Source organism: Eurosta solidaginis, chromosome 2, assembly GCF_040869045.1.
Source record: "Eurosta solidaginis isolate ZX-2024a chromosome 2, ASM4086904v1, whole genome shotgun sequence".
Lineage (NCBI taxonomy): Eukaryota > Metazoa > Arthropoda > Insecta > Diptera > Tephritidae > Eurosta > Eurosta solidaginis.
In genome coordinates this window covers 296,403,556-296,416,336 of record NC_090320.1, presented here as the reverse complement: position 1 = coordinate 296,416,336, position 12,781 = coordinate 296,403,556, and the positions used below count along the sequence as shown (strand labels likewise).

Sequence of the window (12,781 nt, the reverse complement as noted above, 5' to 3'; positions counted from 1 at the left end):
ATCCATCATGATAAGTGCTCAAATTCTCCTTCTGTCTATCATAATTTAATTTTTAATGCATTCGATATTGGGCCTGAGTTACAAAAACCAAATTTAGTCTACATCCTGCTTAAATCGTGAGGACTTTATTGACCGGCCCATGCCGCAATATAACCAGGCAGGCGAAGTCAACAGTACAACAACAAAAATTTTACGGCCCTTATATCCGATCATGAATTTTAAAGTAGTAGGGAGGGAAAAGTGTTGATACTATTGTAACGAATTTAGTGCAATTCCGCTTATTCCAAGTATTCTGCTAGCGTTCGAATCACTAAACTGTTGAATAAATAACTCCAATATTGAATAATGCAAAAATGTAGACTACTTGACAATAACACTTATACTTCGCAACTGATAGCTTGCTTAAATCAAACTGACTTGTCTTGCCTCAACTGTTGCTGCTTTTATACTGTGCGGTTTCCTCATTGACATATTTCTAGGCGCTTCTATTTCCAGAACTTACTAGTTAGTTATCAGCTATAAATTACCAGCTATAACTACGTTTATAGTTTCTCATATGCGCGTGTATATGTGAGTGATACTTGCACAAATGATTGCATACTTTTGGGAGTATCTCAGATATATGCATGTGTTTGTGCGTTACTCTCCACTGCTTGTATGGACATATGGATAGACATAATGATTGATTTGTTGATGCACTCAAAAAAAAGTTATCATCAAGGCGATGCCATCTAGGCATCAATGTGCAATTTGTGCTTATCTTTTTTTCGTCATCAATGATCTTATGTTATTGACATTTTCGAAATATTAGTTTGATACTTGTATTTGTCAAGTTAATAGACTACATACAAATGTAATGCGTTTTATAATCAATCTAGTATTAAATGTTATCATAATGAAACTAGGAAATTTATACAGGTATTATTTTGATACATTTTAAGGGCGAAACAAATATTTTCCATGGGCAAATCAATAGTCAAGATACAAAATTGATACTTTTAATTATACTTTTTATAATATTTATCGTTGCATTGATACCACGAAAATGATACCGTTTATAGTTTCATTTTTGCACATCGCGTATGAAATTAATATTGATACTTTTTTTTTTTTGAGTGTGTGTATACAAGTCACTGCTTAGCATCGGCTTATAGATGATAGTATCCCTTAGTGTTGCCAATATTCATCACACTATTTTGCTACTGCTTTATTAGCTTGGTAATGTAATATGTGGAAAAAATCCAAACTCGATATATCTCCACATTGAAAACGGGGATATGAAAGAAACGAGAAGATAAAACATAGGAAATGGGGAGACAAAGTAGAGGAAGTCGGAAAACTAACGGGCAGGAACAAGATGGAGAATGAGAGTAAAAGTAATAACATGGGAAATGACTGGATACAAAGTAGCAGAAAGAGGTTAACAGGAACTGTAAGAATACGTATAAGACTAAGACTAATAGTGAGAGTTTGACTTGGATAAGTATAAGAACGGGAAGAATAAGAAGAAATGCGGAAGATTAACGGAAGAATGAAAGCGATAGGGAAATTTAATGGTCCGATCAAGGTAAGCTAGGAAATGCAGAGGTGAGAGGAAGAGGATTAGACAGAGGAGAAACAAGTGGATAGATAGAGAAATTCAGAGAAATGTCTGTCGGGTGTGATCGTACGCCTGGGAGTATTTCATGTTTGTCTAAACGTTTTCAGAGCTAGCCAGAGCTGTTTAAAATAAAGTTATGATACGTCAAATTTCCTTTTGCCATCCGGTAAATCTATATTTACATAAACGCTCCCACAAAAGGAAATACAGACCTTAGGCGCTATTTTCCTGACTTATTTTAAAGTGAATTTCTTTAGTTTAAAGTTTACCTATATGGATTAACACCGGTTTTTTATTATTATATCAAACATACTTTTATTTTCGTGCCTATTTGATATCGCTTTTTTCACTATTAGCTCTTGATATTTCAATTTGTTGACATTTCAATTTGTGCTGCTGCTGCCAATTTTCGATGATCACACATTAATACAATTTTACTGCGACCAAATTAAAATTCAAAATTTATGAAGGAATTTTTAGCTAGAAAATTTAAATATAATTATTTATGCAAGTAAATACGCGCTACAGTTTTGAACGTAAGCTGAGAAGTTAATAAAAAAGCGTAAATCAATTTACATATTTTACGCGTGTTGTGACACCAAATTTTCGATTTTTAATTTGCGGAATTTAATCTTCACGCTGCATATGTGTTTACTAAGATTAGCATATTATTTCACTTACTATAATGGAAAAATTTGAATTTTTTTTTTTCAATTTCACATTTTTTTTTTAATTTATTTCAATCTGGTTGTTTTTGGTGACCTTAATTTCGAAGCCCAAATTAACGCCTATTAATTTTTTATAGTGGAAATAGTGGAACATTAATAAAATGTTCATCTTAGCTAAGATATCTTGAACTGAAGTTTTGCTTTTATTAAATTTTTTTTTCCTAACGGCAGTACTTTTATTTAATCAAACCTTTTATTTCCCCAGGAGTAGCAAAATACCAAATTACTTAGCCCGCAAGTAATTTTTTTATTTTATTGCGACAGCATGATCATATGGTTTTCATTTTATTTGATTTATTTATTTTTCTTGAACTTATGCACTTACTCTTACAATTCAAAAACACATTTTCGACTGCTATGATGCACACTGCACAATAATGAAATTTTTTTTATTATTATCTAAGTGGTGTTTTAACCCGTTTAGCACCACAACAGGTTCTGCGCGAACACATTTTTTATCGCTGCTTTTTATTGTTCTTGTCGATCTTTTAAATATTTCTTGGAATTTTTTATATGATCTTTTTATTATGAAACATAAAAAAAAATTTTTGCACAAATTATAAGTTTTTTAAATTATTTTTTTATACATTTTTGGTATATTTTACAAAATTTAAAAGCATCAACGCAGAGATTATCAGTAACATGTGTAGCTAAATCTATCTGTGGTCACAAGGCTTAACAGCACAAGTGCGTTTTTTGCGTTTTTCAGGAGAGCATTTTAAAGATTGTTATTCCCTATGCAAACTGCAATAAATTTTACTTGACCTTTCTCAATATCTCGTTAACTATTTGAGTGATCTTCACAAAATTTTGGCACAATATGAAATCGAATAAGGAGAATTCAACCATGATAATAACTCAATTTTGCCAAAAATGTACTTGTGCTGTTAAGCCTTGTGACCACAGATATATGCTTTTTTTTACGTCCCTTGTCATTTAATTTACCTCTGTTTTTATATGCATTTGTGTATATATTTTTGTGTAGTTGCATATGTAAGATTTTGGCACACACAGAAATCTCGTAAATACATATTTAAAAACCTACATAGATATTTTTTTTTTACGTTACGCAGTTTTTTTTTTACGTTTTATCTCACTTTATTTTTATTCTCATATGTTTACACTTAAATTCTTTGCTTCTTACTTTTTTGTTATTTTTTAAATGTACTTAAGCTCCTTACTTCGTTATATATCAAATCGAATACGTACACATACAGACGTACGCGCTCATTATAAATGAGCGAAAGATTGCGCTCATATAATTATTTTTTTAACATTTACATATGCGAGCATATATATACATATGTACATACGTATAATACGCAAGTACATATGTATGTACATTACACTGATTCTAGAAATGGTTTCTTTGTATTAAAAAAAGATTATAAATTCCAATTCCAATTGTCATTAAAAATTTTATTAGAACTGCTACGCGCGGTGGGTTTTGAAATCGGGAAATCGTATTCAAATCTTTCACAGTTATTTTTTTACTATTATTGTTATTTTTTCTATAATGTAAATTTTTTTTATTTTTTGAATTCTCATTAATGTGCTCAAACTCTTTCGTTGTTGAAATTTTCTTTTAAATTAACTTTTAAACTTTTTTAAATTAACTTTTAAGTTCACTTATTATTCCAATTTTTAGATAAAAAAAGGTATCGTCCATTAAGAAAACCGATGTTTGTTTTGTTAGTATTGTTATGATAAATTTTTTTTTTTCATTGTAATTTATATCTTAATTTTTTCTTAGATAAATATTTAGTTTTAAATTGCAGTAGATTTTATTTATTTTTGGTTCCTATAATTTTTTTCTTAATTAAAATTTTTTTTTTTTTTTGAATTCTACTTAGATAAATTTTTGTTAATCCTCATTAATATGAAACAATATGAAAAATGTGCTATGGTGTTTAAAAAGAATTAAAAAAAAAAAATTTACAACTAAGATATTAAGATTGTTTTCTTTACAGGGTGATTTTTTTTTTTTCTTTTTTGAATTCTAATAAGATAAATTTGTTCCCAATTAAATTTGTTCCCAAATAAATTTGTTGTTTAAAATAAAAATAGTTTTTGTTAATTCTCATTAATATGAAACAATATGAAAAAATTTGTTATGGTGTTTAAAAAAGATTAGAAAAAAACTAGCAACTAAGATATTAAGATTGTTTTCTTTGCAGGGTGATTTCTTCTAAAGTTCATTTTTTTATGATTTAAATTTTTTTTTTATTCTAATAAATATCTATGAGAAATATTTTTTTTTTTTTTTTTTTTGAGATTTTTCTTAGAAAATTAAAGAAGAGAAAATTTATCAACAAGCAATTTATCAAAACCATATCATAGATTTTTGTGATTGTGTAAACTTCTTTCTTTTTTTGTTTTTTACTCTCATTAATAAAATAATGTTTCTTAGTAGCAACTTTTCAAATAGAATATCTCTTTTATTCCTTATGGTATGATCTTATTTTCTCCCATTTTTTTTTTTTTTTTTTTTTTGTAATTTAAAAAAAAGAAATTAAAGAAGAAACAATGTGTTATATTAGGGAGATGTAAAAATAATAGTAAAGTCTTTCTTTTTTTTTATCGCACTAATAGAATTGTTTCTGTATTGTATTTTAATTTAATTTTCTTCATTATTACTTCTCTTGGATGAAAAACAAATATTGTTTTTACCATCGTGAGTCTTAAGCTAAATAACTGTGGTACAAACGTTTTTTTTCTTGGTACCAAGTCTAGCTCAAGTCTTTACCGATAACTTTACTTATAATGAGCCACTTCTTGGATTGCCTATTTCTTCATTCTGAACAACACAAACGAACAAAGTTTCCTGCTACATATGTGTGTATTAAATCAATGCGAATGTGTTAAGCCTTTCAAGAGAAAATAAAGATCAATTTGTATTGTCCTGTTTCGGTCTAATGTACACAGAACATATGCTCATGCACATGTGCGATACATGCTTTGTAAGTATGTATTTACATACATATTTAGATTCAAACAAGCGATCACAATGCTGCTGCTGATCTCTGATTGCTGCCTTAGCGAGTTTCACACACGTGTAATATCACACGTACACCTATGTATGTACGCACACATGAGAACAAAGTGTGTATCAAAAATTTTACTGGTGAAATAACTACCCAAAAAGTATTACTTTACTTACAAAAAAAAATATATTTTGAAATTTGTTTCGCAGTAAGCACTTACTTACACTCTACTTTACATAGTTCACTGTATTGTATATGCATGTTCGTATGTATATTTTTATGGGTGTATGCAAATATATTTTATGCATTTTACTTTTGCACTTTACAGATTGTCATGACTACACTTAATGCTTCGTATTTGATGTATATAAAAGTATTTGACATTATTGTTGTTTTAACAGATTAATTTTATTGTTGTTATCTAGTGTTTGCTAACTCTTAGTATTGTTCACAATACTTCACTTCACACGCGCTTCGTATCAGTTTATATACACCGTAGTATCTACATATATATGTTTGTACATTTCCATTAGTCGTCGCAGCAAATTGTCAACACCGTAAACCGTTCACGTCGAATATCTCTGCGATACTAAAATCTATGAGATTCAGTAGACGACGTTAATGGTCGCTACTATGCAATGGTATATATTTATTTACATATATAGGTGTATGTGCTTGCAACACCAATACTATTTTATATAGCACAAATTGGTCATTTGAGTGCAAAGTATCCTCAAGAAAAGTCAAAAGACTAACACATAGACGTACATATGTAGATTATATGACTGCGGCGAATTTATCTGTGAGAAACTCTCTACTCTTCGTTTGTTTTGCTTCACCAATTTCCGTCTCTGATACACACATTCATATGTAATGTAAACACAAGCGAAAACTCAAACTATAGGAATGTGCGTGTCAAATGCAAGTAGTATCATTGCCACTCAGCTATTTCGCCGTTTATGAAATGTATCGCAGTGACAGTGTTGCCGCTCCATTCCGAGAAATTGTATCCATTAATAACTCAAAAATGTACACATCTCAGAAAATTGTGTGTCCCATCAACAGCATCCGCTAAAAATTTATGCTGGAAGCTTATTGAACTTAAAGTAGAGAGCTGGCATACTTTAGAAACGTCAAGCGTTTTTTCTGGATTGGAGACGTTTCAAAGGTGTTGCACAGGGGCCAAGTATCTCTTTGAAAACTCAAGGTATTCAAATTTAACTTTTTGATTTCTATTTAAAACCCAAAATCGAGAATACTATAGTTGACGATATCACATACCTTTCGGTCTCAATAAGAAGCGGTTTATAAGTGTGATTAAAGTTGAGCCTTCCTAGGGCAATCTGAGCTCGGATCCCCGCCTTAACCGTTTTAATCGGGAACATAATTTATTTTTCATATCGCCATTATCGATTTTAGGTAATGAGTATCGAAATATTCAAATTAAATTTTTTTAGTCTCCAAAGAGTAATCTAAAATTTGACACCTATGCGATACTCTTAAATGGTATCCAATCTTGACCAGAAGTTATATGTAATATATTTGACCAAGGTCTTCAAATGTGGACTGGAAACTGTCACTTATTTTTACTCTTTAAAAATGTATTCCTTCAATTTTTCCTTTTTTTTTTGATGGCGTATATCTAACTGAGAGCTTTAAATTTCTCAAAGGTTGCACAAATATTTCCTTGACGTTTCTTGGTGAAGGACCAAAAAACATATATCACAGGAAATTTAAGGTATTTATTTACATGCAATCAACTTATTTTACCTCCGAAGGTATTTTTATTTAGCATGTGGGTCAAATGTGGCATGTGGCCGCCAAAAAAAGGCTAGTAAATTTCAGTTAAATTACTGCCTTTTAGTGCGTTAACGCAGTTGTACAAATCCAGCAGAGCAAAGATATAAAAATGCAGTTAGTCATAAAACCTTGTTCGCACATTACGTGCCTCCCATGCCACTTGTCAAACCCGTCACAATCTAAAAAAAGTGTTTTTATATCCTAAATATACAAGTCACGTTGAGGTACAGATGGGATGTTAGCTTCTCATTAAAATATATGCCATAAAAATTTTAAAAATAATATTTGTAGTTGTGCAAATGTAAAATCTTAGGATTTCAGTTATTTCCATGGCTTCCAATATAAAATTTGATTAAAGCATAGCACATAGGGTGTATAGGAGACCTTGTGAACTACCTGAATATTTCTGAAATTGGAAAGTTGGTGATCTACCCTCATAGGCGGATGATTTTGTAGTCCCACCCGTCACTCTTAATTTATTAATTTTTATTTTTGGTATTTATTTTTCATTAGCCTCGTATCAAATGAGTATTATTTTTAAGTGATAAAAATTCAAAACTTCTATAACTAGTAGTTAAAGAGAATTTACTTAAACTATGAGCCAAATTCGAGCAAAAATGTCCCACCCTTCACTGTGGAATACCTCCAAATTTAAATCCTCGTTCAAAAGAAATCCAAGTAGGTACAATTGTACCCAATTTGCCGCCATCAATGCTACATTTAGGTACATCCACGTGTCTAACTCAATATATAACTATATTTGAGCAACAATTACAACTCACATTCAAAAAGATTAATTCGCTTCAAATCGTAAGAGCATTTGCTTCGTGCTAAAGGGGATGAGTTAAGTATGGAAGTGAGAGTAAAGGCTCTCAGTTGATTTTTTTTCCAGTTAAGCAACAGTTGAAGTTAAAGCGAATTCGCCGCAGCGCCATAAACAATATTTTTTACATACACAATTTTTATCTTTTAATAAATTTTTTATTTCTTTTGAAATGCTCTTTTTAGCTGTTTCTTATCGTATACTTCTACTCAACATGTAAAAATATATGGACGTATACTTATACATATATGTATGTAGGTACATCTGTATAAATGTAATATGTAAACATATATATTGTTTGATTTTTACTTTTTTATTTTCTTTACAGTTTGGTTCACTTGGCCATCGACATCTGTTTCTCGTCTATGTTGCCGTTTAATGAACTCCTTTGCTTGTGTCTCTGCTCTCTTGGTCGTTTAGTTGTCCTTCATTGTTTCGTTCATTTATTTTAGCTTTTTTTTTTTTGACTTCAGTTACATATCCATATTTATATTCAATTTCTCACTAATTGTTTACATATGGTGTGTGTTTTAAATGGTGTTGCCAATTTTTAATTGTACCTTGTGAAGGTTATGTTTGGCTAGGTTGAACCGGCCGTTTCGAAATAATCTCTCTCTCATAGCAAAATCATACGAAAGAGCCAATAGGCAATGATTGCAAGCAATCATGGGCCGGGTGGTGACAAGTTTAAATTTTCAGTTCCAAATGGATTTTTCCAGCGGTGTTAAAGGGGCACAGATTTGTATAAATTTAATGTATTTTTTCTTCCTTTTTTTAACTCTCATAAAGTTAATACATTTTTTTTTCTTCAACTAAAGTTTTAAATAATTATAAATTTTTTTTAATTTTCGTTAATATGATATATATTTTCTTAATTGAATAATTTATTATATGTCTTATGAGAATAAAAAACTGCCAATCAAGAATAATTTCTAAATGGTATGAACATTTTTCCTCTCTTGAGATTTTTTTCAAATTTCGAAATAATATCTTTTAATATCGATGACACACTTTATTCATAGATCTTCTCTTTAAAAAAAATTGATGAAGAAAAAATGTATCACAGTAATGAGCATTAAACAACAAAAAGCTGCAATTATAAAAAACATTGCCACTTGGCGATCATGGAAGTACTAATTTTATCCCTTCTTCATTTCTTTCAGAAATCTTAAAATTAACATTTCGTAGGACACTCGCATGTTAAAAATCGCCCCTTGCATAATCAATCTTCCAGCGAATTTTCTCTCCAGTTTGTGTTTTCTTCTTCTTCGAATCATAAGTATTTTCCTAGAGTTGCATATGTTTTGAACAATACTGTATACGAGCACTGATATCTAAGTTTCTTACTTTACACGTTTATGAATATGTGCTTCAGTGTTGAAAAGCTTTCAATGGATACCAGCTTGTTATTGTAAAGCTGCACTCATTTCAAAGCTTTCACTCTTTAAATGTTAATTGGAGCAGCAATTGACTAGCGAAGTTTTGAGTGAAATATTGAAAAAGTGTAAAAACGCCGGTAAAAAGCACAAATGTATGATAAAAACAGAAATAAAAAACGAGAGGAAGGAAATATAGATACAACACCTGATATAAAAAAAATAGCAAACAGCTGACTAGAGAGTGGAAATGTGGGCTGACAAAGGCAAAAGATGAAAAAATGTTTGGATTAACAATTCAGTCGCTCGTAGTGAACTCAGTATATGTTTAAAAATAACGTAAAATATAGCAACATAAAAAATACGTTAAATTTTCACTAAATCAAAATTTAAAACAAGTAAGGAAGGCTAAGTTCGGGTGTAACCGAACATAACATACTCAGTTGAGAGCTATGGAGACAAAATAAGGAAAATCAATCTGGGGTAACCCTGGAATGTGGTTGTATAACATGTGTATCAAATGAAAGGTATTAAAGAGTATTTTAAGAGAGAATAGGCCATAGTTCTATGGATGAACGCCATTTAGGGATATCGCCATAAAGGTAGACCAGGGCTGACTCTAGAATTTGTTTGTACGATATGGGTATCAAATGAAAGGTGTTACTGAGCATTTTAAGAGGGAGTGGGCCTTAGGTCTATCGGTGGACGCCTTTTCGAGATGTCCCCATTATGGTGGACCAGGGGTGATTCTATAATGTGTTTGTACGATATGGGTATCAAATGAAAGCTGTTAATGAGTATTTTGAAAAGGAGTGATCCTTAGTTCCATAGGTGGACGCCGTTTCGAGATATCGCCATAAAGGTGGACCAGGGGTGTCTCTAGAATGTGTTTGTACGATATGGGAATCAAATGAAAGGTGTTACTGAGCATTTTAAGAGGGAGTGGGCATTAGGTCTATAGGTGGACGCCTTTTCGAGATATCGCCATTAGGGTGGGCCAGGGGTGACTCTAGAATGTTTGTACGGTATGGGTATCAAACGAAAGGTGTTACTGAGCATTTTAAGAGGGAGTGGGCATGAGGTCTATAGGTGGACGCCTTTTCGAGATATCGTCATTAGGGTGGGCCAGGGGTGACTCTAGAATGTGTTTGTACGATATGTGCATCAAACGAAAGGTGTTACTGAGCATTTTAAGAGGGAGTGGGCATTAGGTCTATAGGTGGACGCCCTTTCGAGATATCGCCATTAGGGTGGGCCAGGGGTGACTCTAGAATGTTTGTACGATATGGGTATCAAACGAAAGGTGTTACTGAGCATTTTAAGAGGGAGTGGGCATTAGGTCTATAGGTGGACGCCTTTTCGAGATATCGCCATTAGGGTGGGCCAGGGGTGACTCTAGAATGTGTTTGTACGATATGGGTATCAAATGAAAGGTGGTAAGGAGTATTTTAAAAGGGAGTAATCCTTAGTTCTATAGGTGGACGCCTTTTCGAGATATCGCCATAAAGGTGGACCAAGGGTGACTCTAGAATGTTTGTACGATATGGGTATCAAACGAAAGGTGTTACTGAGCATTTTAAGAGGGAGTGGGCATTAGGTCTATAGGTGGACGCCTTTTCGAGATATCGCCATTAGGGTGGGCCAGGGTGACTCTAGAATGTGTTTGTACGATATGGGTATCAAATGAAAGGTGGTAATGAGTATTTTAAAAGGGAGTAATCCTTAGTTCTATGGGTGGACGCCTTTTCGAGATATCGCCATAAAGCTGGACCAAGGGTGACTCTAGAATGTTTGTACGGTATGGGTATCAAACGAAAGGTGTTACTGAGCATTTTAAGAGGGAGTGGGCATTAGGTCTATAGGTGGACGCCTTTTCGAGATATCGCCATTAGGGTGGGCCAGGGTGACTCTAGAATGTGTTTGTACGATATGGGTATCAAATGAAAGGTGGTAATGAGTATTTTAAAAGGGAGTAATCCTTAGTTCTATAGGTGGACGCCTTTTCGAGATATCGCCATTAGGGTGGGCCAGGTGTGACTCTAGAATGTTTGTACGATATGGGTATCAAACGAAAGGTGTTACTGAGCATTTTAAGAGGGAGTGGGCATTAGGTCTATAGGTGGACGCCTTTTCGAGATATCGCCATTAGGGTGGGACAGGGGTGACTCTAGAATGTTTGTATGATATGGGTATCAAACGAAAGGTGTTACTGAGCATTTTAAGAGGGAGTGTACATTAGGTCTATAGGTGGACGCCTTTTCGAGATATCGCCATTAGGGTGGGCCAGGGGTGACTCTAGAATGTTTGTACGATATGGGTATCAAACGAAAGGTGTTACTGAGCATTTTAAGAGGGAGTGGACATTAGGTCTATAGGTGGACGCCTTTTCGAGATATCGCCATTAGGGTGGGCCAGGGTGACTCTAGAATGTGTTTGTACGATATGGGTATCAAATGAAAGGTGGTAATGAGTATTTTAAAAGGGAGTAATCCTTAGTTCTATAGGTGGACGCCTTTTCGAAATATCGCCATTAGGGTGGGCCAGGTGTGACTCTAGAATGTTTGTACGATATGGGTATCAAACGAAAGCTGTTACTGAGCATTTTAAGAGGGAGTGGGCATTAGGTCTATAGGTGGACGCCTTTTCGAGATATTGCCATTAGGGTGGGCCAGGGGTGACTCTAGAATGTTTGTACGATATGGGTATCAAACGAAAGGTGTTACTGAGCATTTTAAGAGGGAGTGGACACTAGGTCTATAGGTGGACGCCTTTTCGAGATATCGCCATTAGGGTGGGCCAGGGGTTACTCTAGAATGTTTGTACGATATGGGTATCAAACGAAAGGTGTTACTGAGCATTTTAAGAGAGAGGGGGCATTAGTTCTATAGGTGGACGCCTTTTCGAGATATCGCCATTAGGGTGGGACAGGGGTGACTCTGGTATGTTTTTGTACGATATGGATATCAAATTAAAGGTATTAATGAGGGTTTTAAAAGCGAGTGGCCCTTAGATGTATATGTGAAGGCGTTCTCGTGATATCCACCAAAATGTGGACCAGGTGATCCAGAAAATCATCTGTCGGGTACTGCTAATTTATTTATATATGCAATACCACTAACAGTATTCCTGCCAAGATTCCAAGGGCTGTTGATTTCGCCTTGTAGAACTTTTTCATTTTCTTCTACTTGATATGGTAGGTGTCACACCCATTTTACAAAGATTTTTCCAAAGTTATATTTTGCGTCAACAAACCAATCCAGTTACCATGTTTCATCCCTTTTTTCGTATTTGGTATAGAATTATGGCATTTTTTTCATTTTTCGTAATTTTCGATATCGATAAAGTGGGCGTGGTTATGGTCAGATTTCGCCCATTTTTTATACCAAGAAAAAGTGAGCTCAGGTAAGTACGTGGGCTAAGTTTAGTAAAGATATATCGTTTTGCTCAAGTTATTGTGTTAATGGCCGAGC

At 33.2% G+C, this 12,781-nt stretch overlaps 2 protein-coding genes across 9 annotated transcripts in view; one reads left to right on the top strand and one right to left on the bottom strand.

Annotated features, from left to right (window-relative positions):
* Positions 1–12,781, bottom strand: part of Pde11 (Phosphodiesterase 11) — a 251,591-nt gene that overhangs the window by 159,531 nt on the left and 79,279 nt on the right. For 3 of the 8 annotated variants that reach the window (XM_067768637.1, XM_067768640.1, XM_067768639.1), the window contains exon 1: positions 5,537–9,696. The exons of 4 other annotated variants lie outside the window; for them this stretch is intronic. The gene's annotated coding sequence lies outside the window, so the exon portion shown is untranslated. Of the gene's footprint in view, positions 1–5,532; positions 9,697–12,781 lie in introns of those variants that run through there. One more of the 8 variants, XM_067768638.1, reaches the window with a different exon arrangement.
* LOC137241255 (polycystin-2-like protein 1) overlaps positions 1–12,781 on the top strand; it is a 96,329-nt gene that overhangs the window by 75,050 nt on the left and 8,498 nt on the right. The gene's annotated exons all lie outside the window — the stretch shown is intronic.